Here is a 26,235-nt window from a genome sequence, read left to right on the forward strand (position 1 = left end):
AAAACTTTGGAAATGCCTCTGTAGAGAAGCATTTGGTACTCTATGATAATTTTGTACTACATTAAACTTGCGTTTTTTTTTTTACTGCTTGCATTTATTTTTCAAGAAGTTTACCTTAAGAGAAAAGTCTAAGCCTATATATTTTCATATTCAAATGTGAACCTAAAATATGCTCACCTATTTGTCTTTTAGAAATAGAATACATTAGGGGCCAGTCTGGTGGCATAGTGGTTAAGTTCACCCTCTCCACTTCAGTGGCCCAGGGTTTGCCAGTTCGGATCCCAGGGGCGGACCTACACACTGCTTATGCAGCCATGCTGTGGCAGGCATCCCACATATAAAGTAGAGAAAGATGGACACGGTTGTTAGCTCTGGGCCAGTCTTCCTCAGCAAAAAGAGGAGGATTGATGGCAGACGTTAGTTCAGGGCGAACCTTCCTCAAAAAAAGAAACAAAACAGAATACATTAAAAAGATTATGATAAAATATTTTGTAATTAATTATAGATTAGACCACAGGCATAGGCATTTAAGGACAAGTTACACAGTCAACTAAAATGATGTACTTTTCAGAATTTTACATATACTAGCAATTTTATGCATAGTTAATAACTATAATTCATAAACAAAGTTATGATGTTTATAATGGTCATGGTAGTAATGATGATGAATTGAATTGAATGATGATGAAGAATTGAGTGAGTGTCCACATGCCAGAATCTGCACTAAGCACTGAATTGAAATCTAATTCATGTGGTCTCTCTTGGGCCCATATTATGACCTAGACATAAGATAACCTCTTCCAACTCTTAATACTAATTTTCCATATATCTTTATGTGCATGTATTATTTTAATTAATATATATGTCTGTGTATTTATATCCATTAATTGTGATTATTATTTATTAGAAATTTTCGTATTCACTTGGTATAGTCATACGTGTAGATACATATATGTAATATCCAAACTAAAATTTAGAATTCTATGTTATTTTAAGACCAAGAGAAAAATTGAAAGACTTAAACATCAGAAAAATATTTACCTAGAAATGCTTACCCAAATTGCTAAATGGACTGGTAAATTGTAAATTTAAAGACTTTTCTTTAAATATTGAAAGAAATACATTTTATTTTTATTTCCAAATAAATCACTTGTATAATATTTGCCAAATAAATATATCTTGAATTATTTTTAACAGTAACCAAGTAAGGCTGTTTGATTTTATATTTATACCCTTTAGCTATCTTCTCTTTTTCATTCTTTTTATTAAATATGCAACTATTCTTGGTTTATGTGCATGATAAATAAAATTTGCTTATAAAATTTCTGCAACTTAATAACTTATTGGTGATTTTATTACTTGAAAACATCACAATACCAGGAATCTATTACCCAATATATTTTTGAAGTACAATTTAATTATATATGTGTATGTAATTACACATATATGTAAATAAATAATATATAAATTATAATTCTTACATATTAATTTTAAAGGAATTGCATCGTATGCAGTTGTGGAAACTGGTTAATCAACTTTTCCTCTAACCCTGTGTGTCTGATATTAAAGCTTAAAGTCCACAAGGCAGCAAGGAAAGAAAGAGAAATTGACATAAGTTGGAGGAAAACAAGAAGCTGAAATCCACCAGCAGGAGCTGGAACCGGTGAAAATGGACTAAAACCCATATCAATGTTGTGCTCCTGAATTGAGTAATGTAGGTGTCCTGTAGAAGTCAGTAGTCTGTCGTGGAACTAAATGCGTACACCTGGCCCCCAAGTTAGAGGTCAAGAATGATGTAGGAAAAGGTAGAACAGTTAGAAGCACAGCCTGGGGCAAAGAGGTGAGCCTGTGGCTAAATGGCAACATGCTTGAGTTGCAACATGGCCTGTCTTTCAATTCCACTCTCCAAATGTCCCACAAGACTTCCTTTCCATGACAACCCTACTCAGTTATAGAACCAGTAGAATCAGTCAGGAATGGAGACATCCTAGCTATGCCAAGACAATTATAGTCCATCCAGCGCTGAAGCCCTAATCTCTGTGAAGCAGGGAACTAGCTACTTCTTTTCACGTAAGCATATGAACTTAACACAATTGAGAACTATCTATTTAAATGGTAAAGTGACAGCAGTCCAGAAAATTCAGAAATATTAAAACAAATTTGGTTGGGAAGTAATATAGTCAAATTGCCTCAACTTTGCACTTGATAATTTTAGAATACTCTATTTTTGTCAAAATTCCATGAAAGATGACCCAATGTAGATAGAACATGCACCTAGGAATCTCCTAATTTATATTTTCCTATATTCCACAAATCCAAGTCACTTCCTTAAAATTACCCTTTTTGAGGTATAATTTACATTCATTAAAATTCGCTAATTCCTTCAACTTTGACAAATATATACAGTTCTGTATCCACCATAAAATTATACTGTAAAAGATTTCCGCAACCTTAGGAAGTTCTCTCATGCCCCTTGCCAGTCAATTTCCTCTTGCCATCCCCCAGCCTGGGGCAGCCATTGATCTGCTTAACATCACAATATTTCTATGATTTCTAGAATTGAATTAGTATGTAATCTGTTTTTTCTATCTTCTTTCATTTTTCGTAATGAATTTGTGATTCATTCATTCTGAAATTATTGTGTCTGTGTATTTATAGTTTTCATTACTTTTGGAAATCATTTGGCCATTTCTTCCTTTTTAATTTCTTGCCTCCTCCCCCATCACCTCAATTTACACATATAAGAGCCTGTATGATATTGTTGCGCAAGTCACTGAAGCTCCTTTCCTTTTTGTTTTCAGTCTTATATCTGTGCTCTATTTTCAAGTTCACTAACTATTTTCTTTCTGCAATGCCTAATCTGTTGTTTATTTCATCTACTATATTTTTTATTGCAGATACTTGATTCTGCATATCTAGAATTTCACTATATGTTTTTATATATTTCTCCTTATCAAGCCCATTTTTCTAACCTTTTGAATTAAGGGTACTTTGAATGTGTTTTAATACCCTTGTTTTCTATTTCCATCATTACTGTCATTTTTCTGTTTCTAATGGTTGATTTTCTTCTTGGTTATGGGTCATATTCTTCTGTTGCTTTGTGCACCTGGTAATTCTATATTGAATGCTAGGAATTATCAGTTTTACCTTGTCAGATGCTGAATTTTGTGTTCCTCTGAATAACACTGAACATTTATATAATACACACAAGTTATTTGAACGATTTTTTTTTATCATGATTTGCTTTTAGGTTTCAATGCAGTGAAGTCTTAAAGGTCTTAGCTTAAAATTTCAGCTTAAAGGTATTTTCGTCCCACTACTAAGCTTAGACACATTTGAGAACTCTGTCTAAAACCCTGCGTATTACAAGGTCTCTCTGAATTGTGAAAACACAATCTCTTAAAGACCTGTGAATTCTCTGGGAATTATTTGACTTACTGCTTCCCATTGGTTTTATCCCTGGCCCCAGATAGTTTCTTATAACCCATGCCCAGATGCATGCATCTGTCTTGGCCTCCCTGATGCCTGTCTTTGTCCCTTCTCCTCAGTGGCACTGACAGCTGTTTCCTTGCACTGTAGCCTGGAAGCTGCCTCAATGTGCCAAGACCGAGCAATCATAAAGATGGTTTCATTTGTTTTCTTTCTCCCATGGGTTACTGTCATGGGATGCCTGATGTCTAATATGTGACAACCATTAATTCACAGTTTTTCCTCCTTAAAGGAAAGAAGTTAAGGCAAGAGGTTAAGCCTTATCTCATTTGTCCCATTATAGCTGGAAGTGGAAATCAAGATAATACTAGGGATCTATTTGTTTTCCAATTGCATAGTTCAACAATTCAAATACAGTTTCTATAATTTTTATGAGTCTAGAATCCCATCGAAATAGGAAATGTGATATTTTGGGATATGATATTCTTAGTGAATCAATCTGGTTTCTAAAAATCAATACACCCTTTAAAAAAGGATTTAAATGAGAGTATTTTAAAGTTCTCTCAAATCTTGCTGAATGATAAGCATTATCTTTACCAATTCTTAATTTGAGAAACCCATATGATTTTCTGTTTTAAAAACTGGATAGCAGTTGCTTACTCCTCAATGCATCTCTACCATTTTCAGCAAATATCTAAAAGTTAATTCCATAGTGTGCCAATCTTATTTACAATCACATTCACTATCTAGTAGGGATATTTTCTATAATGGCAGAATTTCATTCATATGTAACAGTTATGCATTCAATTTAATCTTGCTACATCCTTTACAATTGAATTATTTCATAATATTACTTGTTTTACCATATCCAGGTCAATAATCATTCTTAAGAGCCAAAACAGAATCAACATAAACAATGCATAATTCCCTATTCCCACTGTTGTATGCTGATATAATATCTTTTCCCAAAGGAGATGATTTCTTTCTTTAAAGTTATTTTTCTATGAAAAAATATTAATTTAAATTTTAGATTTCAGTTGCAGAGAGTTTAATTTATATTACTTTTAAGTTCATAGCATATCATATTCACAGATTCATGAAAAACCCTTTATTTTTTTTCCATTTGATTCTGATTCCCTTTAATTTCCCTTCCACACCTCCAGCATTGCCACAGACAGTTAGTCTGACATCTTTGATAAAGGTCTTTAAATATGCATTTGTTCAAAATACTTAATTTTTTTCTTAATAGTTTTATTTTTGCACAATTGGCATTGTGCTATGAAATTTAAAGATGTTTCCATGTGTCTGCATGGAAGAATGTATTTTCCTAGATGCCAATTATTCCTCATTGATGGTCCCTACGTTGCCACCTTGCTAACACAAGTAACATGGTACAGCCCACATATGTTTGGACTAGGATTGGCTCATCAGGTGAAAGGGCATACTCATAATTAATTTAACTAAATGTTACAAAATTGCTTTCCAGAATGACTGTTCCTATTTACTAACTTTCTAAGTTTGCTGTCTTTTGAAAAAATGCTATCTTTATGAACTGTCCATGTCCAAAGCTACACTTAGATAATCTGTTTGTGATTATCTCTATTTTGAATGATGGAATTACATATGCCATCACTGACTTAATTTGCATTACAGTGATTTGGACCATATCCTTACGTTGCTGCAGGCTTTCAGAGCTCACGTTCTGTGATGTGACTACATAATATCTCCACCTGGATTTCCTGAATTATCCAGAGTGATTTCTATTTAGTTTACACATTAGATTATCATTTTTATGGTCAAGGTTTTCATTTAGTACTTCTTCAATCATATTGCTAATTGTTATGCCTTCTTTCCAATTTTTAAACCATCTTTCTGGATTTTAACATGTTATACATTCCTGTTCAGTTGGTTTCCTCCATTTTCGTTTCACTGGTGTATGTTGTTTTTATTCATTTTACCACTTTCATTTTCATGTCCTCCTTAATCGTCTTCTGAGTTTTCCCATGTAAACTCATCTTAATTTGCTTCATATTCTCCATACTTAGGCTAGTGATACCTTCCTATAGCTATAGATAGAGACAAAATCTAAGTTAGCCCCTGAAATGTTTTCCTCACTTAGCGGAGGAGAGATATAAATTTAGGATCGAATGTGAGCCCCATCATTCCAGGTAAATCCTTCCTCAGGTTGCTTCCAAATTGCTGCATCATAGACCTTGTTCTTGTTTCTACGTTCAGTGATCCCCTTAATAATTCCCTTTATCTGGGGGGAGTAAAAGAGAGCTCAGAGGTATGCAGTCCAGCCCCTCTCAAGCTCTTGACTCCTCAACATAACAGTCCAGCATCCCTTTAATAGTACCCTTCCTATTGGCTCTACTGCTTTGCTGCCTTCTTGATTTGAATGAATCTGGAAAGATTCTAGGATTATAAGATCTTTGCCAGTGGTGCATAATAATGAAATCATTTTGCTATGCATTATGCTATTTTAGAGGGTTTGGGGCAGCATGAACAGTGCTACTGGCTCAAAACTGTGAGCTGATATTTCTGAATACAACCTGGGACAGGTTTCCATCTTCAACTTCATAATCATTTTCGCATACCTCTAGCTTCAGGCTTTGAGAGTCACGACTTGAAGGACAGGAGGGGAACAATCTAGACTTTTCTTTCCCAGAATATATCTAGCAATCTGATCCCCTAGTCCTCTCCAGCCATAAGCTTCCATTTCTTCCAACAATAGTGACTCAGTTACTGTGATTCTCTGGGGTTTTCCATATTTTTCCCATTAATATTTGGATTTGAGTTTTATGAGAGTTCAAATTTTTTTCTTAAATTTCCGGGTTTTCTCAGCAATTGGAGCCATTCGTCAATTCCTATTTGCTATCTCTCTTATTCCATTAAACATTTCAATTATGAGTCGACTAAGAAATAACTCAAAACTTTTGCCTTTATTAGCTGATGTTAAGAATTAAATCACAGTCTAAAAACCTTTATCAATTACGACTGATGGACCACTACATTTCTCACAAATTTTATTCTCTTCCACTCAAACTCAGGTACTACTGGCCATTGGAGTTGTTATGCATTGACATGGCAGTCTTAAATTTTCTCAGAGACAAATTTCTCACATTTTTTTTCTCTTGACTAAATGTGTAGGACTGAACTTTTTATCCTTATTCTTAAGTTCTCTTTTATTACCCCTTCTTGAAAATTGTATTTTACTCAGCATGACATTTTTACCTCAAGTCAACTAGATTGATTGTAATGAAATACGTTTACATTCTCCAGTTTATGGAAGTTTAAAAAACTGTCCCATACCTGTTATATAGTTTACTTGGTTCAGAATTCTTTTTAGTTTCCTTCAATAACTTTGTCTTATTTTTAGTCTGTTTGGATTCCTTCTGGTTCCTAAGAATTGTTTATTCATAAAATAAATTTATGTTCCATTTAGTATTTTTTTACTTTTTATTAGATTAAAGTTATACAAGGGGAACTGACCTAGTTCATGGATTTCATGGAGCAAGGAAAATAACATGAGCATCTAGAATAATAGGTAGAATATAAGTTGACTGAAACAGCGAAAAAATGATGTTTATACCTTAGTGGGTAAAACAACTAAAATTTACAATGAATATTACATAATTTAACATTAACATGTGAAAAACAGCCCTTTTGCCTAGCAGAAGGTCCATCAGTGTATTGCAACTGTCAAAAACGTATGCAATGTTCACTTCTCAGGCAATGTATAGAATGAGGGGGATTATGGTTCAGCTTTAGTTTGTTCCTTTCTGTGCTATGTTGTCTAAGAATAATGTGTCAAAGGGGGTGAAGATCAAAAGCTTTGCCCAAGAGTGGAAAATTTGAAGAAATGAGATTTAGCACAGAGAAGGAAAAAGTCACGTGAACATAATGCTTGTTTCCAAATATATGAAACATTGTTTGGTAACAATAACTTTTACTTCCTCAGATGAAATAATTAGTCTACAATGTGTAAGGATGAATATGGAAATTACACAGATTCCTGGAAAAGAAGTAACAAAATCAGGAGTTCAGTCCTAGAAAATGGGACAGCAAAGGATGACATGTTTAGAAATCAGGCACAGAAACCTTCATTGTCGAATGAATCCATTGCCCAAATGCTGTCTCTGATTAGGAATTTTTTAAATTTTTTAAAAAGGGTGACTCTATTGGTCGGTGATGTGGCATTGTTTTCAGCAAGTAAAAGTTTGAAAGGTTTAGGTTTAATTTGTGTCATCACAAATAAAAATAATCTATGACATGCTGGTCATGATTATAGGAAAACAGACTTAAGATCAAGGTAAATGATGCTCTTTTTCTACATTAGAGCAGTCAGAAAACTACGTGGATTGCTTTAGGACTTTGTGAGTTCTTCATGCCTGGCTGGTGGAGGAGGAAAGGAGAGCTAGAGTTTCAGTACTACTTTGCTGAGTGTCTACACTGCTTTAGGAACCACGAGGGACAGGGCCTGCAGTAGGAGCTTCTGTGAATCCACTTGTTTGAAATCTAGTGCTAAGGGAAATGAGAGAAAGCTGAAAACGTGTATCTATTTTAAGGCTATTATTAAAAGCACAGTGTAGAATTTCAACATCTTCCTAGTGACAGTAATCTGATGACTCTACCACTCATAGTCACTTCTCCAAACTAGTTTGGGCTCCTGAATGACATTGTTCTTGAATTGAGCAAACTGTCATCGTCCTTCATGATCTTAAGAGCTGTAGGCAGCCTATTAAACCTGTCCTCACGAAGCCTTAAACTAATCCACTGTAGCAATTTTCATTCCGTTCCCCTTAAACCTCATATTCCATTGCCACACCAATATGTTGTTGTAATCAGAAATACACAATCTCAGAAATCTTAAACGGCAATATTCTACTTGGCAATATTTCCTTGAATATTAATCCTTTCTCATCTGAGTCTCTTAAATTCTTTTCCTCATTTATATTTGCTCCTTTAATACTTCTAGTGAACTACATCATATATAAAAATATGCATCATGTAAATGAACAATTTAAAGACTAATGAAAACTCAAGAACACAAGAAATAGTGTGTATCTCTAGTATTTTATATACATATATGTACCTTTCATATAAATAAATGTATTCTATACTTTTAATGTATACTACACATAATGTATAAATAATATACATATAATGTGTGTGTATATATACATGTATATGTGTGTATGTATTTATCTATATGTACATATACATAGTGTGTTTATGTACATATTATGTGCGTGTGTCTCCAGTATTTTGGAAACAACCATACATATACTCCTGCCTAATTACATACACTCCCTCAGTGATAATTGCTAACTTACACAGTACTCTCTGTAGTCTAAGCACTATTCTAGACTCAAAAAGAAAGAAAAAATAACAGTAGAAAATTAAGAATAGATCTACCATATGATCCAGCTATTCCACTGCTGGATATTTATCCAAAGAACTTGAAAACACAAATGCATAAAGATGGATGCACTCCTATGTTCATCGCAGCATTATTCACAATAGCCAAGACATGGAAGCAACCTAGTGCCCATCAAGGGACGAATGAATAAAAAAGATGTGGTGTATATACACAGTGGAATACTTCTCAGCCATAAGAAATGATGAAATCTGGCCATTTGTGACAACATAGATGGACCTTGAGAGTATTATGCTAAGTGAAATAAGTCAGGGGAAGAAAGTCAATTACCATATGATCCCACTCATAAGATAAAAATAATGACAAGTAAACACATAGCAACAGAGATTGGATTAGTGCTTACCAGAGAGGAAGGGGGGAGGGAGAATGGCAAGAAAGGGATAATTAGGCATTAGGGTGTGGTGATGGATTGTAATTAGTCTTTGGGTGGTGAATATGATGTAATCTATACAGAATTTGAAATATATTACGATATACAACTGAAAGTTATAATGTTATAATCCAATGTTACTGCAATTAAAAACAAAAAAGAAAAAGGAAAAAAAAATTGAAGAAATACTTTGCCTTTGTTGATTTTATATTCAAATGTGTACCTTTCAGAGCATGGGCAAGTATACAACAAATACATAAAATACATTTTTTTCTTAATTTTTTATTGAGTTAATGATAGGTTACAATCTTGTGAAATTTCAGTTGTATATTATTGTCTGTCAGTCGTGTTGTAGGTGCACCATTTCACCCTTTGTGCCCACCCCCCACCCCACCTTTCCCCTGGTAGCCACTAATCTGTTCTCTTTGTCCACAGGTTTAAAGTCCTCATATGAGTGGAGTCATACAGAGATTGTCCTTTTCTATCTGGCTTAATTCACTTAACATAATTCCCTCAAGTTCCATCCATGTTGTTGCAAATGGGACGATTTTGTTCTTTTTTTACAGCTGAGTAGTATTCCATTTTTTACTAAGTGATAATAATGCATAGAAAATAACACAAATGGTGTCATAAAGATTGCTGATTGCGAGGGACTTACAGCTTTAAATGTGTTATTCAGAGAGACTTCATTGAGAAGGTGAAGCATGCACTTGCACTCATGTTTCATCAGTCAAAGAAAAAATATGGCCACCTCTAACTTCACAATGATTTTCCCCTATGCACACAATTAGAAAAGAATGGATATTTGTGAATAATGACATTCTACATCAAGTTATTACTGCTGTTAAGACATGATAACACACCTAGCATTGCACGATGATTACAGGAACATAGAGAAAAATAAGAGCAATAATAGTACCTAAATTAGGTTGTGTATAATGGAAAGTAATCAGTTAACAAGAAGACTAGGAAGAGAAGTATTTGCAATATAAAATGCTAGGCACTGGTTGAAATGAAATTTGAACAGCTTCCATCTCTATAGGAGATAAGAATCAGGTTAGAAAGAGAGACAACACAAAATCATTTGCGGTAAACTGATTTTTGACACACCACACTTTCCTATGTGCTCTGTTTATGCTTATATTATTTAATTATCTGTTTATTAGCTTCTTTTATCTAGGAGATTATGAACTATTTTTAGGTACAGAACCTAGCATCATTCCTGAAATGTAGCAAGCAATAAATAGCAGTATTAAATTGATAGACAAACAGATGAACAAATTTACATGAGTGATATAGGTGAAACCAGGCTTTAAAAGTGTCATCTTTTTCATATTTCATTCTGAGATGATGAAACAATGAAAAGTTGTTCATTTTCTATTATGTGAGAAAAAGAGAGAAAATTCCAAAACCGTTTTTTCTTTCTTTTCTCCAGGCTTCAATTCTGGAAAAACAAAAACAACTCTACTCCTTATATATGTGTTATGTGAATTTTTATATAGATTATTCAAGAAGTAGGGTAATAATTTTTGTTTAGAATTCCTGCTTTCTTTAACCATAGTCAAACACCTTTGAGTCTTCAGGGGTTTTAAGATGAAGATATTTGCCACAATTCACCACTAAAAAGAAAAAAAAAGGGGAAAGAGAAAGAAAAGAGGATAAGTGCATAGCTTTGACTTGTGAGCAGAAATTGCTCTGACCACTCAGTGACACAGAATGCAATTGATGAAACATTAACAATAAGAAAAGCAGCTGAGAAAATTGCTAGAGTGGACAGTTACAAAATGCTTTTCTAGTCCATTAGACCACAGCATATCCAGCTAGATTTTAACAGATGTTCTCAGATTCCTACAAAATATTAAAACTCTCTTTCTTTCAATCATAGTATTTCAATTGAAGAAATAGCCTGATTTCTTGCACCTTTTTCAGCTAATACCAAAGGTTCAGTGCAGGAGCAGTGAAAGCACAAGGGAGCCCAGGGCGGCTCAGCCTCTTTGGCCCCAGGCCAGTGCCCACTAGCATGCCACTGGATTATTGAGATGCAAATGCCTGGAAGCCAGGCACTCATTGCATCTGAATAAATAGAGAAGTAAAAAAAGAACAAAAACACATGCAAAATCACTGTTTAGAAAACAAATCTTGGCATGTTCCATGGCATTTTGAGCCTCTAAATGAGAAATTTAAATTAATTCATTCTGGCAGTGCCAAGAAAAAGACTATACCAAGTCTGCCTGGAGGGTTTTGTAAGGTGGTGATGACTTGAAAAAAATTTGAAAGAATAAAAAATCTTTTCTTCTCCTTCATCCAAGTAGATTATCTTACAGACTTTTAAGAAAGTTAAAAGTGTATGGGTCAGATACAAGAACTATGCAAATGAAAATGGGAATATGTCAATTATTCAAAAAGAAACTTGATTACTATATTCTAGATAAATCATATACTCTTAATATAAAGAAACCATACAATTAACCAGGACTGATTCTACATCTCAAAAGAAAATATATAATAATTCATTATTTTTTAAGGTTTTAAGGACATGTGTTATGAGCTTTATGATCTGTGAACAAAAATGAAACCCCTTCAAATTTACAGCTCTTTATCTTCAAATTTTCACTAAATACACAAAATAACAAAACAAAATTATATTTTTAAAAAAACTTCATTGAAAAATTTGCAATGATGGAGAGTATTATGAAAAAAATGATGCTAAGTTCTAGACTTCTCTTCATTCTTTATATATGTAATCTTCCTACTTTCCTTTGTGTTATTTGTATATAGACATGTGTTGGACATTAATGCCGTTTTCCAGAGATTTCTGGGTCATCTCTTCATTTAACCATATGATAAGACTATGTTTCTCTGTCCCCTTGAAGTTAGGAATGGACCTGTGACTTGTTTTGGCCAATGGCAGTAGTTTAAGTGAAAGGAGACATTTCTGGGCAGAAGCATCAAAAACCACAGCGCTATTTATCTTGTTCCTTTCTCCTGCCACCGTGATCTTAGATGCATAGTCAAGATGAAATGAGGATTGGTCTGTGTCCTCTAGTGAGGTTAATATTGAGCAACGCACTCGTGCTGGAAAAGTAGAGTGAACACATAATAAACTTTTGCTTTACTAAGCCACTGGAATTTGGAAGCAGTTTGCTATCTCAGCATAAATGACCCGAGCTGATATAAACATAAATAGGCAGTGACAGAAGGAGATGCTGCTTTTACAAACAACTACAATGTTTGACATATTTTAATGTTCAATCCTCTGTACAGATAAAGAGGTCTCAGATTAAAGGACTAAGTGTGGTTTACAGTAAATCCTTTCTTTCAACTCAATAAAATACTTCAGGGAATAGACACTAATCATTTGTCCCACTTTGTGGGCTCAAAGTACTTGAGATTAAATCATAAAGGGAGGCATGGGGATGTGAAAGCAAAAATGTACATAAATATGAGAAGTAGATTATGAAAATTACCATAGAGTTTGATTATTGCCCCCAAGTGCTATCTGTAATCAAACAAGTAAACATAAAAGCCAATTAAGACTTAAGGAGAGTTACATTGTCCAGTCTGCATCGATCAAAATGCTAAGAATTTTTGAGATTTAAAGCTACCTTGCTGCCCCCCACAATCTACTGGTGATTGTGGAATGAATACGTTTTTCCCCTACCAAGCAGCTAAGGCCACAAGAACAATGTAAATGAAGGATCTCCCAGAAAGTGGAATCAAGGATCTGGAGAATAACAGACAAGTAGGCTTCGTTTAGAAGCAAAACTAAGGTCTCATCAAGTGTCCCCTTTCCCTCATAAAAACACAAAGCATCAACCAAGGATTCTGGACACTGAACTCATTCAATCTCATAGCTGAATAGGAATTTTGTCTCATTTGGGAACCTTGGAGATAAGTGTAGTTATATGGAAAGCAGATTAAACCAAATAGTTACTACCCAGAAAGGAAGACTGTGATAGTCATTCAAGCTATGCTAATAGTCTGTTCTTTCTGGATACACGATGGGAGCATGTTTTCCCAGCCTCTTTAAGAGAGGCCTGTACATGGGACTTCTTTTAGTCAGTGAAATGCGAGAAGATGTGATATGTCTCATGTCTGGACAGAAGCTCTGAGAGTTGCTCTGAGCTCCCTTGCTCCAGCTGTGGTGTCATTGGAGCACATATTGAGGGAGAGCGTCCATCAGTCTAGATCTTGGATTGACTGCAATGAACAGAGGCCCCTGCCAATCTGCAAACAACAGTAGTATGAGTAAAAATTATGCCCTCCTTAGTTGTGTTACATTACTGTGACTTTGGATTGCTTTATTTTCTCCTAGCAAACCTAGAGATCTGTCCTATAATATGTGATACAGAACAAATATTCTTTAGCTTTCTACATAAGGAAAAAAATAATGGTAAAGGTAAAGAATTATGTTCTGTGTAAACAGTTACTATATATATGGGCTAAGGACCAAAGAAAAAGCACAAACTATAATGGCACTTTAAGTTGAGCTTTTAGTTCAACTCATTAATTCACGCAACAAAATTGCATTAACCAGGCTACTTTCTCTCGGATTTTACTGTACATCGGGACAAAAGGAATGTGCAACATTGTTAACAAATAATAGAAATATATCATTTCCATTATTAAAAGTATGCAAAGTATGCGTACTTATAAAATTATGCAAAGTGCCATTGTGAGGAGGGGCTTTGCTTTCGTTTCTAACAATATAAGAAAGTAGCTGATTGGAAATTCCTCTTGCTAGAGAACACCTAAAATCTGGGGATGAAATAGCCAAGTACAGTCTTAAGCATTTAGGTTACCTTGCAAGAAAATAGGAGGAATCCTCAAAATGAAACAAAAGTGCAAGATTCAAAAGCGTAATTTCATGATGTGGCACCTGGGGGAATTTGCCTGTCTTACTAACAAAGAAGCTTGGGTTGAATGTCCGTGATGTGGTGTGCTAGGGCGAGGGGGATGCAGGGCAGCAGACAAAGCCATGGCACAATCCATGATACAGAATTTTATAACTGAAGGTGGAAATAAGAAATAATGATAAGAAATATACCCCTCAATTAAAGGGTAGTCTAGGGAAAGGAAACTTGCCTGTCTGTCCTGATTCCATATGGGAAAACGAAGCTCACCTGAGAAGCCAAGGCCGTGAGTGGGCATGTCCATTGAGAATCCTGTAACTAAGCAATTAACATACTAAGGGCTTGCATACTAGTGATGCAGTTGATATACCTGACAGAAGCTGTCACACAAATGCTCTTCAGTAAAATGTTAACCAAATCATGATACAAAAATTCATCTGAGCAAAAGTCAGTGTGATAAATAAATTTATATGTAAAAATAAATAAAAAAAAGAGACACAAAATAAACAGATTTACACATCCAAGGAATATTTACCTTTTTTTAAGATTTAAATTGATAAAAGAATAAAATGAAAACAATGGAAAGAGCCTCTGTAAAAAAATAACTTGTGAATTTGAGAAAGAACCAAATTGAAATTAAACATTCAATGATGAACTAAATAGCAAATCAGGTATAATTCAATAGAGAATTGATCAAATAGTACAGAAACATCAGAGAAACAGTAAAGAATGGACCACATAAAGAAAGCTTGTGAGACAAGTAAGATGTAATAGAAACTCCACCAAGAGAATGAGTGAAACTGAGTATTTAAATTGATAATGCTAAGTGTATTCCAGATAAAATGAAAATATGTATCTTCAGATTCAGGAAGGACAGTGAGTCTTGAGCATGATAAATAAAAATAAATCAGCACTTAGACATCATAATTAAATTACAGAAGCACGAACAGAATAAAAGATCAAAAAGGTATGTAAATTTAAAAAAACGTATTACTTCCTAAGAATGGAAATTTCCTGGCAACTTTTTTTGAACAGCAAAAAGAATAAGAAGCTAGAATACAATGAAAAATCACTTCAAATTTCTGGAAGAAAATTACTGGTATCTCACGTTTCAGTATCAAGATCAACTCAGTGAGGAGGAAATGTGAAATAACCACGTTAATACCAAAATAAAGAGGAAGTTCGGCGCTTGGAGACCCTCATTTTAACAACTAGCAAAAGGTGTGCATGCAAGAAAAGAAAAGACAGTATATATAGCTACTAAGCAGCAAATGCTTCCTTCAAAAGTAACAGTTGAGGGACATATGAATAAAAGATCAGGTTAGCCAAGTGGAAAGAAAATGAGGAATAGAGTAGGCATAAAAATAACTGTACTTCAGATATATGAAAGGTCATCCTGAGGTCCAGGAATGGAATCACAGGACAGACCCAGAGGATATATGTAGATTCATCATCAAAAGATATGTAACAGACATATTACAATGTCTCACACGCTATTCCGAGAAGGTGTGCTGTTATCAACCAGGCAATGGAGAAGTTGGGAAAGGTCTTAAGTAAATTGCTGACATTCAGGTTGTGTTTCCAAAATACAGATGTTGTAGCAGTTTTGTGGAAAGATTATAAGGGGATGCAAATACAGATGTAAAGGAAACATTGAAACATGTAAAGTCCTAAACAATAATGGAAGTGTGAATGAAAATTTTATAAATTGGGAAAGCAAAATTTTGTGAATGAATGTGTAAAAAAAGGAGAGAGGGAAAGATTTATAACGCTTTTTTTCTGCAGCCTGAGTGTCTGGGAGGATATTGTTCAAATTTATTGTGGTAGGAATTAGCCAAAGGGAAAAAATGTGAGATGACAATTAAGAATGGGGTAAATGCTGAACTCTTTTAAGGGGTGGGTATAGAGGAATGACATAATCTTTTAGTTTTCAGGAAAAAAGATTGACAAATACAAGTTAATATACCATCTAGGATAAAGGGCTAATTGTTTTGTGCAAAAAGTGCAGTGAGAACAAGAGGGAGACAGTGAGTCTGAACAGATGATTTGACAAAACGATACCTTATTAGGTTTGTGTTCTCGTTACAAGCATTGACAGCTCAAAGTTTCCTGTTCTGCCATACATACAATCTTGGGAAATTCTAAGCATAGTAATAATATTTTCATGTTTTTATTATTGAGCTTAACATTTTAATTATGGCAAGATATTAGGTAGAATAATATTTCATACTTGAAGGAAATGATAATTTAAAAGCTATTTTCTTCTGTACAGATGACCTATGAGAAAAATAGCTCTTTAAAAAACAATACTTTAGTTAGGATTATTTCAAAGAATTCAAACACAGAAACCACCAGGAGAGAACAACTTAGTGTTTTGATGACTGTGTATACACCTTGCTTATTACTTCTTTGCAAAGTTCAAAGGTACCAATTCCATGTCCTAGGCAGTGACAGCAGAAATCACACGTACTAAATCCATCATCTGCCTAAGATGCAACCTCTATCTTACATATATTGAAGGATTCTCAAGTGTTTACAAATATCTTGTAACAGAGGTCTCCAGACATGCGGGATTTAATTTGGCAGGGCTCACTCTTACTGAGGTGTACTGACTGCTGAGCAGAAGATGTTTCCTGTGGGCCATATCCAAATGAAAAAGCTGAGTGGCATCGGTCTGCAGGGAAACTGACATATATGGGCTGTATAAGTATCATCTCCAAGAGAAGATGCTATTGCTCCTTCCCTAGTCTGTTTTCCATCTTCCAGCTTTGGTAATGTTGTTGGATAGCAACTCAGGGTTCCTTCTTCTCTTAGAATTGAGGTTGGCCAAAAGGGAGCTACCTTAATCAGACTTCTCCTAATGCCTGACTGGCATGGGGACACCGAAGATCAGTCTCTTGCCTCAAGGTGAGAAAATTGTTCCAATTTGTGCTCCAGCACTTGTCTCTGTTTATAGAGCTGAGAATATATTCTTGCTTACCTTTCTTCTTCTATCCTTTCCTGCTTCCTCAATTCTCCTCCTGAAAGCATTCCCCAAATAACACTTGAACAAGAATCATCACCTCAGGATCTGCTCCTAGAGAGTAACTGACCTAACTGAGCTATTTTTTTTTCTCCAAAGTGAGTGGTCCCATTCAACATTGTTGCATTTAATTAAAAGTCCTTCCAGCCAAACAGGCCAGAACCTTCTGGGTTAAAGCTCCTGAGTTTTTCACTCCTCTCCTGGCATAGGAAGTTAGATTTCTCCAAGTTGCTGTCATTTCCTTTAGGGAAGTCAGAGTAGACGTTTGTGCACAGTGCTTCAGTGCGACGGCAGTGGCAGAGTCTCCCTGAGAGAGAGCAAATATGTCAGGGTGGCAACATCATCCAGGTGCCACCTAAACTAACTCCAAATTTAGATATATGATTATTCATCTGAAGCTAAGGAAGTTTTTGGTATAGCCAGTGCAAAGGAGGATTATGTGCTGATCATCACATTTTTTTGTTGAAAGAAAATTCTCTTGAGTTAATTTTATGATAGAAATAGAACCCATTACAGATTAGAAATCGAAGTGTTAAGTCAATAGTGTATAAAATTATTTGACAATATCCAACACTTGTCCACGACAAAAGCTCTCAGTTTTTATCAACTTGGTAAATAATATCTACAAAAAACCTATAGCTCACATCAAACTTAATGGTGATAAACTCAAAGCTTTTCCACTAAAATCAGGAAGAAGGCAAGGGAGGCCCCTCTCACCACTGCTTTTCAACATCGTACTAGACGTCCTGGTTAATGCAGTAAGAAAAAAATGGAAGAATTGGGAAGGAGGAAATATAACTGTATTTCTTCTCTGATAACACCGCAGAAAACACAAAATAATTTACAAAATGTGGAAAATGGAAAATAATTTACAAAAAACCTCCTGGATCTAATTGATTACAACAGTTTCAGGAACAAAGTTACTGTAAAAAGTCAGTCTTCTCCTGTATATCAACAGTAAACAAGTGGAATTTGAAATTAAAAACACAATACCATTACATTAGCATCCCCCAAAATGGAGAATTTAGGTATAAATCTAACAAAATATGGATGAGACCAAAATGATGAAAACTACAAAACTTTAATGAAGGAAATCAAGGAAAAACTATTCAAATTGAGGGATAATCCACAATCGTGTATAGAAATACTCAATATTGTCAATATATCAGTTCTTCCCAACTTGATTTATAGATTCAATGCAATCTCAATCAAAATCATAACAAGTTATTTTGAGGATATAAAAAAACTGACTCTAAAGTTTATATGAAGAGGCAAAAGACACAAAGTAGCCTACAAAATGTTGAAGAAGAACAAAGTTGAAGGACTGACACTGCCTGACTTCAAGACTTACTAAAAAGTACAGTAATCAAGACCGTGAGGTATTGAGTGAAAATAGATCAATGGCACATAATAGAGAGCCTAGAAATAGACTCACATAAATATAGTCAACTGATCATTGACAAAGGAACAAAGGCAATGCAATGGAGCAAAGACAGTTTTTTCAAAAAATGTCATTGGAACAACTGGAAATTAACATGCAAAAAAATGAAATTAGACACAGACCTCAAACCTTTCACAAAAATTAACTTCAAATGGATCATAGGCTTAAATGAAAAACTCAAAACTATAAAACTCCTGGAAGATAACATAGGAGAAAACCTAGGTGGCCCTGGGTATGGTGACGACTTTCTAGATACAACATTAAAGGCATGATCCATGAAAGAAAAAAAATTCATAAGCTGGACGTTTTTAAAATTAAAACCTCTGCTCCGCAAAAGATAATAACAAGAGAATGAGAAGACAAGCCACAGAGTGGGAGAATACATTTACAAGAGACATACCTGATAAAGGACTGTTACTCAAAATACACAAAGATCTCTTAAAACTCAAAAGAATGAAAACAATCTGATCAAGAAATGGGCCAAAGACCTTAAAGGATACCTCACCAAAGAAGATATCCAGATGGCAAATATGCATCTGAAAATATGCTCCACAGGATAAATTATCAGAGAAATACAAATTAAAAAAAACATGAGATACCACCTATTAGAAAGGCCAAAATTTGGAAATACACCACCAAATGCTGACAAGGATTTGGAGAAACAGGAACTCTCAGTCTTTGCTAGTGGAAATACAAAATGGTACAGCTGCTTTGGAAGACATTTTGGTGGTTTCTTAAAAAACTAGACATACTCTTACCATACAACCTATCAATTGAACTTTTTGGTATTTACCCAAAGGAGTTAAAAAAATTTTCACATGGAAATCTGCACGTGGATATTTATAGCAGCTTTATCCATAATTACTGAAACTTGACAGCAACCAAGATGCTTTCCAGTAGGTGAGTGGATAAACACACTGTAGCATATCCAGACAATGGGATATTATTCAGAACTAAAAGAAATGAGCTATTAAGCCATGAAATGACATGAAGGAAACTTAAATGTATATTAAGAAATCAGAGAAGCCAATCTGAAAAGGTTATATAGTGTGATTCCAACTGTGTGACATTCTGGAAAAGACAAAATTATGGAGATAGCAAAAAGATCAGTGATTGCCAGGGATTGGGTGGGGATGAGTGGTGAATAGCTGGAGCACACAGGATTTTTAAAGCAGTGAAGATATTCCGTATGATACTATAATGAAGGATATATGTCATTATATATATGTCCATATTTATAGAATGAACAAAATGAAGAGTGGATTTTGGGTGATGATATGTCAATGTAAGTTCATTGATTGTGAAAAATGTTCTACTTTGGTGGAAGATGTTGATAATGGTGGGGGTGCTATGCATGTGTTGGGGTAGGGGGTATATATGAAATCTGTATACCTTCCTCTCAGTTTTGCTGTGAACATAAAACTGCTCTAAAAAATAAAGTCTACTTAAACAAATAAGTAGGGAGAGAATACATACAAAGAAGAGACTCAATCTTCTTGGATTATTGTAGAGCTCAGATTTTGGGGAGGTATAAAGGAAAAAATAGGGCTGGCCCGGTGGCACAGTGGTTAAGTTTGCACGTTCTGCTTCTTGGCGGCCTGGGATTCGCTGGTTCAGGTCCCGGGTGCGGGCATGGCACCGTTTGGCACACCATGCTGTGGTAGGCATCCCACATATAAATTAGAGGAAGAAGGGCATGATGTTAGCTCAGGACCAGTCTTCCTCAGCAAAAAGAGGAAGCCTGGCAGTAGTAGCTCAGGGCTAATCTTCCGGAAAAAAAAAAAAAGGAAAAATATATACAGACATACGTGTGTGTGTGTGTGTGTGTGTGTGTATATATATATATATATATATATATACATACATATATATACATACATATATGCACACGCAAAGATTTTAAAAATGACTAATTTAGAAGATCACATCTGAGAGAAAGTGGTTATCACAGAAATCCAATCTATGTCAAGTGTGCCTAATAAACTGAATGAATTGTAGAATGAGAATTATCATTATATTGGTATAGTGGAGATCACTGGGCTTCTTCCCATTGTGCAGTAAGGATAAGTGTGTGACTGGTCTGGATTCAAGAGAATTCAACAGGAGAGAAAGGAGAACAATGTGAATAGCACTCTGATGATTTGCTGCTAAACAGAAGCATGGAAAAAAGTGGTAACTAGAGGAAGATATTGGGTTAAGGGTGGTGTTTGTTCATTTCTTTTGTGGTGAAATATATTACAGTGTTTCCTAATGTTGATAGAAATTACTATTCAGGAAGAAAAGGGAAACTTACAAATGGAAATTCTTTGTATAGGTGCACCAGGGGAATTCAATGCACACATGGAGAGTTTGACGTTGGATGGAAACATTTCTGACTCATCCATTGTAATAGGGGTTTTAAAAAGAAAAAAGAAGATTCATAAATTTGGCACTGGGTACATACGGGAGATCTTTTGTGATCACCTGCATTAGCTCAGTGATGTAAGGAGCAACATTGTCAACTGACCAAGGCCTGGGAAGAAGGCTTGGAGAATTAGTTGTGTAGAAAAGTAGGAAAAATGAATTGATATGAGAAGTATAGGAGAGCCCACTTGAGGCTTCATCGATTAATGAAAGGTGAGAATGTGTGCACACACTTGCTTGTGTATGTGTGTGCATCTTCAGCTATATTTACATGGTGCCTTGCAGGGAGAATATCAATTAATTAATTAATTAATTTACGTATTCACTTTTAAGATTGACACCCGAGCTAACATCTGTTGCAAACTACTGTTTTTCTTTTCTTCCCCTTCTCCCCCAAATCCCCCAGTACATAGTTGTATATTCTAGTTGTGGGTCCTTCTGGTTGTGCTATGTGGGACACTGCCTCAGCATGGCTTGATGAGCAGTGCTAGATCCATGCCCAGGATCCCAACGGCTGAAACTCTGGGCCACCAAAGTGGAGCACACGAACTTAACCACTCAGCCATGGGGCCGGCTCAACAGGCAGAATACTTAGTTCAAACTGGTTATAATCCACACACCCACAATCTCAGGAGTTTACTCAAGGGAGAGAGACCAAATTTGAGGCTCTGTGGAAGGGGATAATTATAAATGTGGGCAACTAGTTTACAACATGTATTCAGAGAAGTGAGAATCTAAAGAGTTGATAAAAAGTGAAAAGATCAGTAGCTTGTAGGTCATGAAAAAGCCTATAGATATTTTAGAAGCAAGATATTTGCGTGATTGAGCTATAAAGACAAGAAGGTGGTAGTTAGGCAGGGGAACATTGAAATTGAAATTCGGGAAATGGTTCAATTACTGTTGATTAAAAATCTAGGTGTGGCAATTAGAATGTCTGAGGTGGGGTGAAAGACAAATTCATTAGCAGGAAGAAAATGAAGACACTATGGTGAACAATGACATATTTATATTGAATGATCATGAATGATGAAATATATAACTGGCAAAATACAATGAAGCACGCTAAAATCTTCACTGAATGAGAGAAATCACAGAAGGAAGTAAATGACAGCAAACACTGAGGAATCTAATTATATAAACTGACAGCATATGGATCAAAGTGCTGATCTTTCTGAAAGCCTAGACGTTAAGGAATTTGGCGGAGGCTGAGTTGTGTGGCGACTGAGATAAACTAGAAGATAGGGCATGCTGAGTCTGGCTCTCATCCTAAATTAGGGAGTGAGTCACATAAGTGTAGGTAGCTGTGCTAATTATAGTCTCTAATGGCACTGGACTCTTAGGCACAACATTTATGAGTGGAAGTTAAGTGGAAGTCTCATCAGGAACATAAGGAGCTCTCTAGGTCTTACTTTAACCCTGCTATCTTACTATGTGTGATAAGGCAAGAAACAGAGAGCCTTTTAGTTAATGCCAAACTTGGATGAAAGCAATTTTGAGGCTGAGGAACGACTCATGCCGTCATGACAATTCTTTTCTTTCTTTCTTTTTGTTGTTTGGTTAATAAGATTGGCCTTGAGCTAACATTCATTGCCAATCTGCTTCTTCTTGTTTGAAGAAGATTGCCCCTGATCTAACATCTGTGCCCATCTTCCTCTATTTTGTATGTGGGATGCTGCCACAGCATGGCTTGATGAGTGGTGTGTAGGTCCATGACAGGGATCCAAACCTGTGCACCCTGGATCTGAATCTGTGAGCCCTGGGCAGCCAAAATGGAGTGCACGAACTTAACCACTGTGCCACTGGGCCATCCCCAGTCCTGACAATTCTTATTTTTTGGGGGCGGGAGGGTAAGATTAGCCCTGAGCTAATATCTGCCACAAATCCTCATCTTTTTGCTAAGGAAGACTGTCCCTGAGCTAACATCTGTGCCCATCTTCTTCTATTTTATATGTGGGACTCCTGCCACAGCAGGACTTGATAAGTGGTGCCATGTCGCCACCCAGGATCAGGATTGGTGAACCCCAGGCTGCAGAAGTGGAATGCGTGAACTTAACTGCCGCACCACTGGGTTGGTCCCAGTCCTGATCATTCTTTAACAGAGCAAAGCTTATGAATAAATCTCCTTTCATAAGCTAGTACCGTATATGACAGGGTATTATTTTTAATAATATTTTTGAATACTATAATAACTTTGTATACTTACCAATTTATTATTTCAAGCATGGACTAACGTTATAAACATATCCTCAGTGGGGGGAAACCAAATAGCTGAAAATGCAAATAGAAAACAAAAAAATCTCAAAATTACTGAACACTCATAAATGAAGAACTGAGATTCTCAAATATCTTTTATGGTCTAGGAAAGCATTTCTTGCAGTAACTTTTACTTTTTACTCTTCTCAAACACCTGGACAATTTTTAAAGCAAGCAAATGTTGCTTTTATTTCTCTTTTTGCAGAGATCCAAAATTATTGTGGCGATTATTATTGCCTTAGTGTAAATAAGTCAAAAAAAGTGTTTTGTTTATCAAAGTTCCATCTTTTCAAAAAGTGGTTGAAAAATTTCAATATTCGTCAAAGAGAAATATGCACAGAAGGATATCAAAAGGAAAAGTAATAGAAGTTTGACCAAATTCACAATCTATCTGAAAGTCATTCAAATGCCTTGCCATAAAAATAATTGTTGGAAATACAAGAGACTACTCTTGCTGGAATAAAACATTTACTACTTTGACCATGCTAGGAGCATGACAGTTTCATTTATTTTCAGATATTATAGCTCTTCCATTCCCAGTTTCTTTTGGAAACAGAAGAGTAGGGATGCAGAAAAAGTTAACAAAGCGTAAAATATAAGATAAAATAAACTTCAAAGATATATGAGTCACAATGAAGTTTCAATGTATGTGAAATATACTTTATAAATATATTTATAAAATATAGGGCTAATTAAGTTGTTTGAACAAAATCAATTCAGTGACTGACCTCGTATTTTAAAAAGTCCATGCACTAGGAAGTTCAGGGATTCAAGAAACCATTAAAACACATGTATAGACACACACACACAGACACAGACACACACACACACTTCTTGCATAGGATTTTGTATTGTGAACACTTAGTTCCCCAGCTTTTGGAAAGTTGTTTGATAGGTTTCATTAGTACAAAACATCCTACATTATAACTTGGAGACTTCCGTCCTGTTTCTTGCTCTGGTAGGTACAAATCTGTCACCTTGGACAGATCATTACTCTCTGAATATCATTTTCGGTAGCAGAGATAATAACTATGCCTATCTCACACACATGTTGTGATAATTTATAAAAGACCTTGGGAATGGCCTAGAGTATAAAAATATAAGATTTTAATAATTATTAAAGGCAATAGAAGTTCCAAAAATAGGCTCTCACCTTCTCCTGGATTACCTGGATTCCTCTAGAAAGCTTTATTAAATGTCCACAAGAGTTAGGTATTTAAGTTTTATATAAGCCTTGTGGCAACCACAAAACCATAACTTATAATAGACACACACAGAGTGTACACAGAGTTGTTCTGAGTTCCTGTCCTGACTTAAAGGAAAATTTTCACAACATCCAGAGCCCTTGATATTCTGTAAATGGAGAAGGAAAACATCCTCAAATTCCTTGCAGCAGGAACTCACATTGGTGGCAGCACCCTTGACTTCCAAATGGAACAGTACACCTACAGAAGGAAAAGTGGTGGCACCTACATCATAAATCTGAAGAGAACCTGGGAGAAGTTTCGGCTGGCAGCTCTTTCCATTGTTGCCATTGAGAACGTGGCTGATGTCGGTGTCACATCCACCAGGAATGCAGGCCTGGGAGCTGTGGCGCAGTTCGCTGCTGCCACTGGAGCCACTCCTGTCTGGCCTCTTCATCCCTGGAACCTTCACTAACCAGATCCAGGCACTCTGGCTGCTTACTGATCCAGGGCTTGGCCCCAGCCTCTCCCAGAGGCTCTCATGTTAACCTGCCTCCCACTGCTCTGTAACACAGACTCCCCTCTGCGCCAGCTATGTGAAGGCTGCCATCCCAAAGCAAGGAGCTCACTGGGCGAGTCTGCGGTCAGTGTCACCCAGGAAGTTCTGTGCATGTGCGGCACCATCTCCCATGAGCACCCTCAGGAGGTCATCCCTGATCTCCACTTCTAGAGAGATCCTGAAGAGATTGAAAGGGAAGAGCAGGCTGCTGCTTAAAAGCCTGTGACAAAGGAGAAATTTCAGGGCAACTGGACTGCTCCAGCTCCCCAGTTCCCTGCTCCTCACCCAGGGGCACAGACTGGTCTGCAGGTGCAGGGGCCCTCCCTGCCTGCCCAGCAGTCCCCACTGACGTCCGCAGCACTCAGCCCCCACCGCTCAGGCCACTGAATGGGTAGGGACAACCATGGAGTGGTCTTTAGCAGTTCTTTCACAGACTCTTGAAGGGAAAATGGAATAAGATTGACAGAAAATAAGCAGTTTCTAAAAAAATAAAAAGGAACCACTCTTTTGTTTGCTATCATGCTGTGGGACTCATCAATACAAGCCCCGTTGTCTTTCACGGCTTGGTGTTTTGGGGACCTGTCCCTCAGACGGGAGTCTCAAAAGTTGGGGCACTCGATGTACAGTCCAAACTCTTTGCTCTTCAGGAAGAAGTCGGGGCTTGAGGGTCTCTCCTGATGGTATGGTGCTGTGCCGGGGGTGGCGTTTATGATGAGAGTGTGTCTCAGCCTTTCCCACCCACTTTGATGTGGGTATTTTCTCGTTTCCACTTAAGAGAAAATCCGAGCATGCATCAAATTCTTTATTGTACTGAAAAGGGGAACACAAAGCAAACTCCTTGAGAAATTAAGTAAACTTCCAAGATATGCTAAAAAGGGCAAAATCTTTACAAAGGAAAAAAAGTGAAAACTGGGATGGCCTTCTGGACATCAAAACAAAATACACACACATTGAGTTTAGAGCTACGAAAACTTGTGTTTAAATATCTAGTTTAACATTAAATAGCTGTGTACTTAGCTTTATTTTATGAACTTTTGTTCATAAAATAGGGAATTGAAAAAGTAGCAGCTAAATCAAAGAATTATTGTTCTAATTTATATTACATTTTCTTAATTTTTTATATTATTCAAGCAACCATTGTACTTTAGGATAATTTATTTGTAAAACTCTATCGTTGAAGAAATCTTGACTGAGATAAACATGCTACCTGACCTAATCTTATTGATTTTTAGAGGCTGTTGAATTGTAAGATTTTCTTTCATAAAGTTGTTTACCAGTATT

The 26,235-nt window shown here is 35.9% G+C and overlaps 1 pseudogene; it reads left to right on the forward strand.

The window, feature by feature from the left end:
* LOC106845034 (small ribosomal subunit protein uS2-like) overlaps nucleotides 1-25,341 on the forward strand; it is a 40,358-nt pseudogene extending 15,017 nt beyond the window's left edge.
* The last annotated feature ends 894 nt before the right edge of the window (nucleotides 25,342-26,235 follow it).

Source organism: Equus asinus, chromosome 11 (genome assembly GCF_041296235.1).
Source record: "Equus asinus isolate D_3611 breed Donkey chromosome 11, EquAss-T2T_v2, whole genome shotgun sequence".
Lineage (NCBI taxonomy): Eukaryota > Metazoa > Chordata > Mammalia > Perissodactyla > Equidae > Equus > Equus asinus.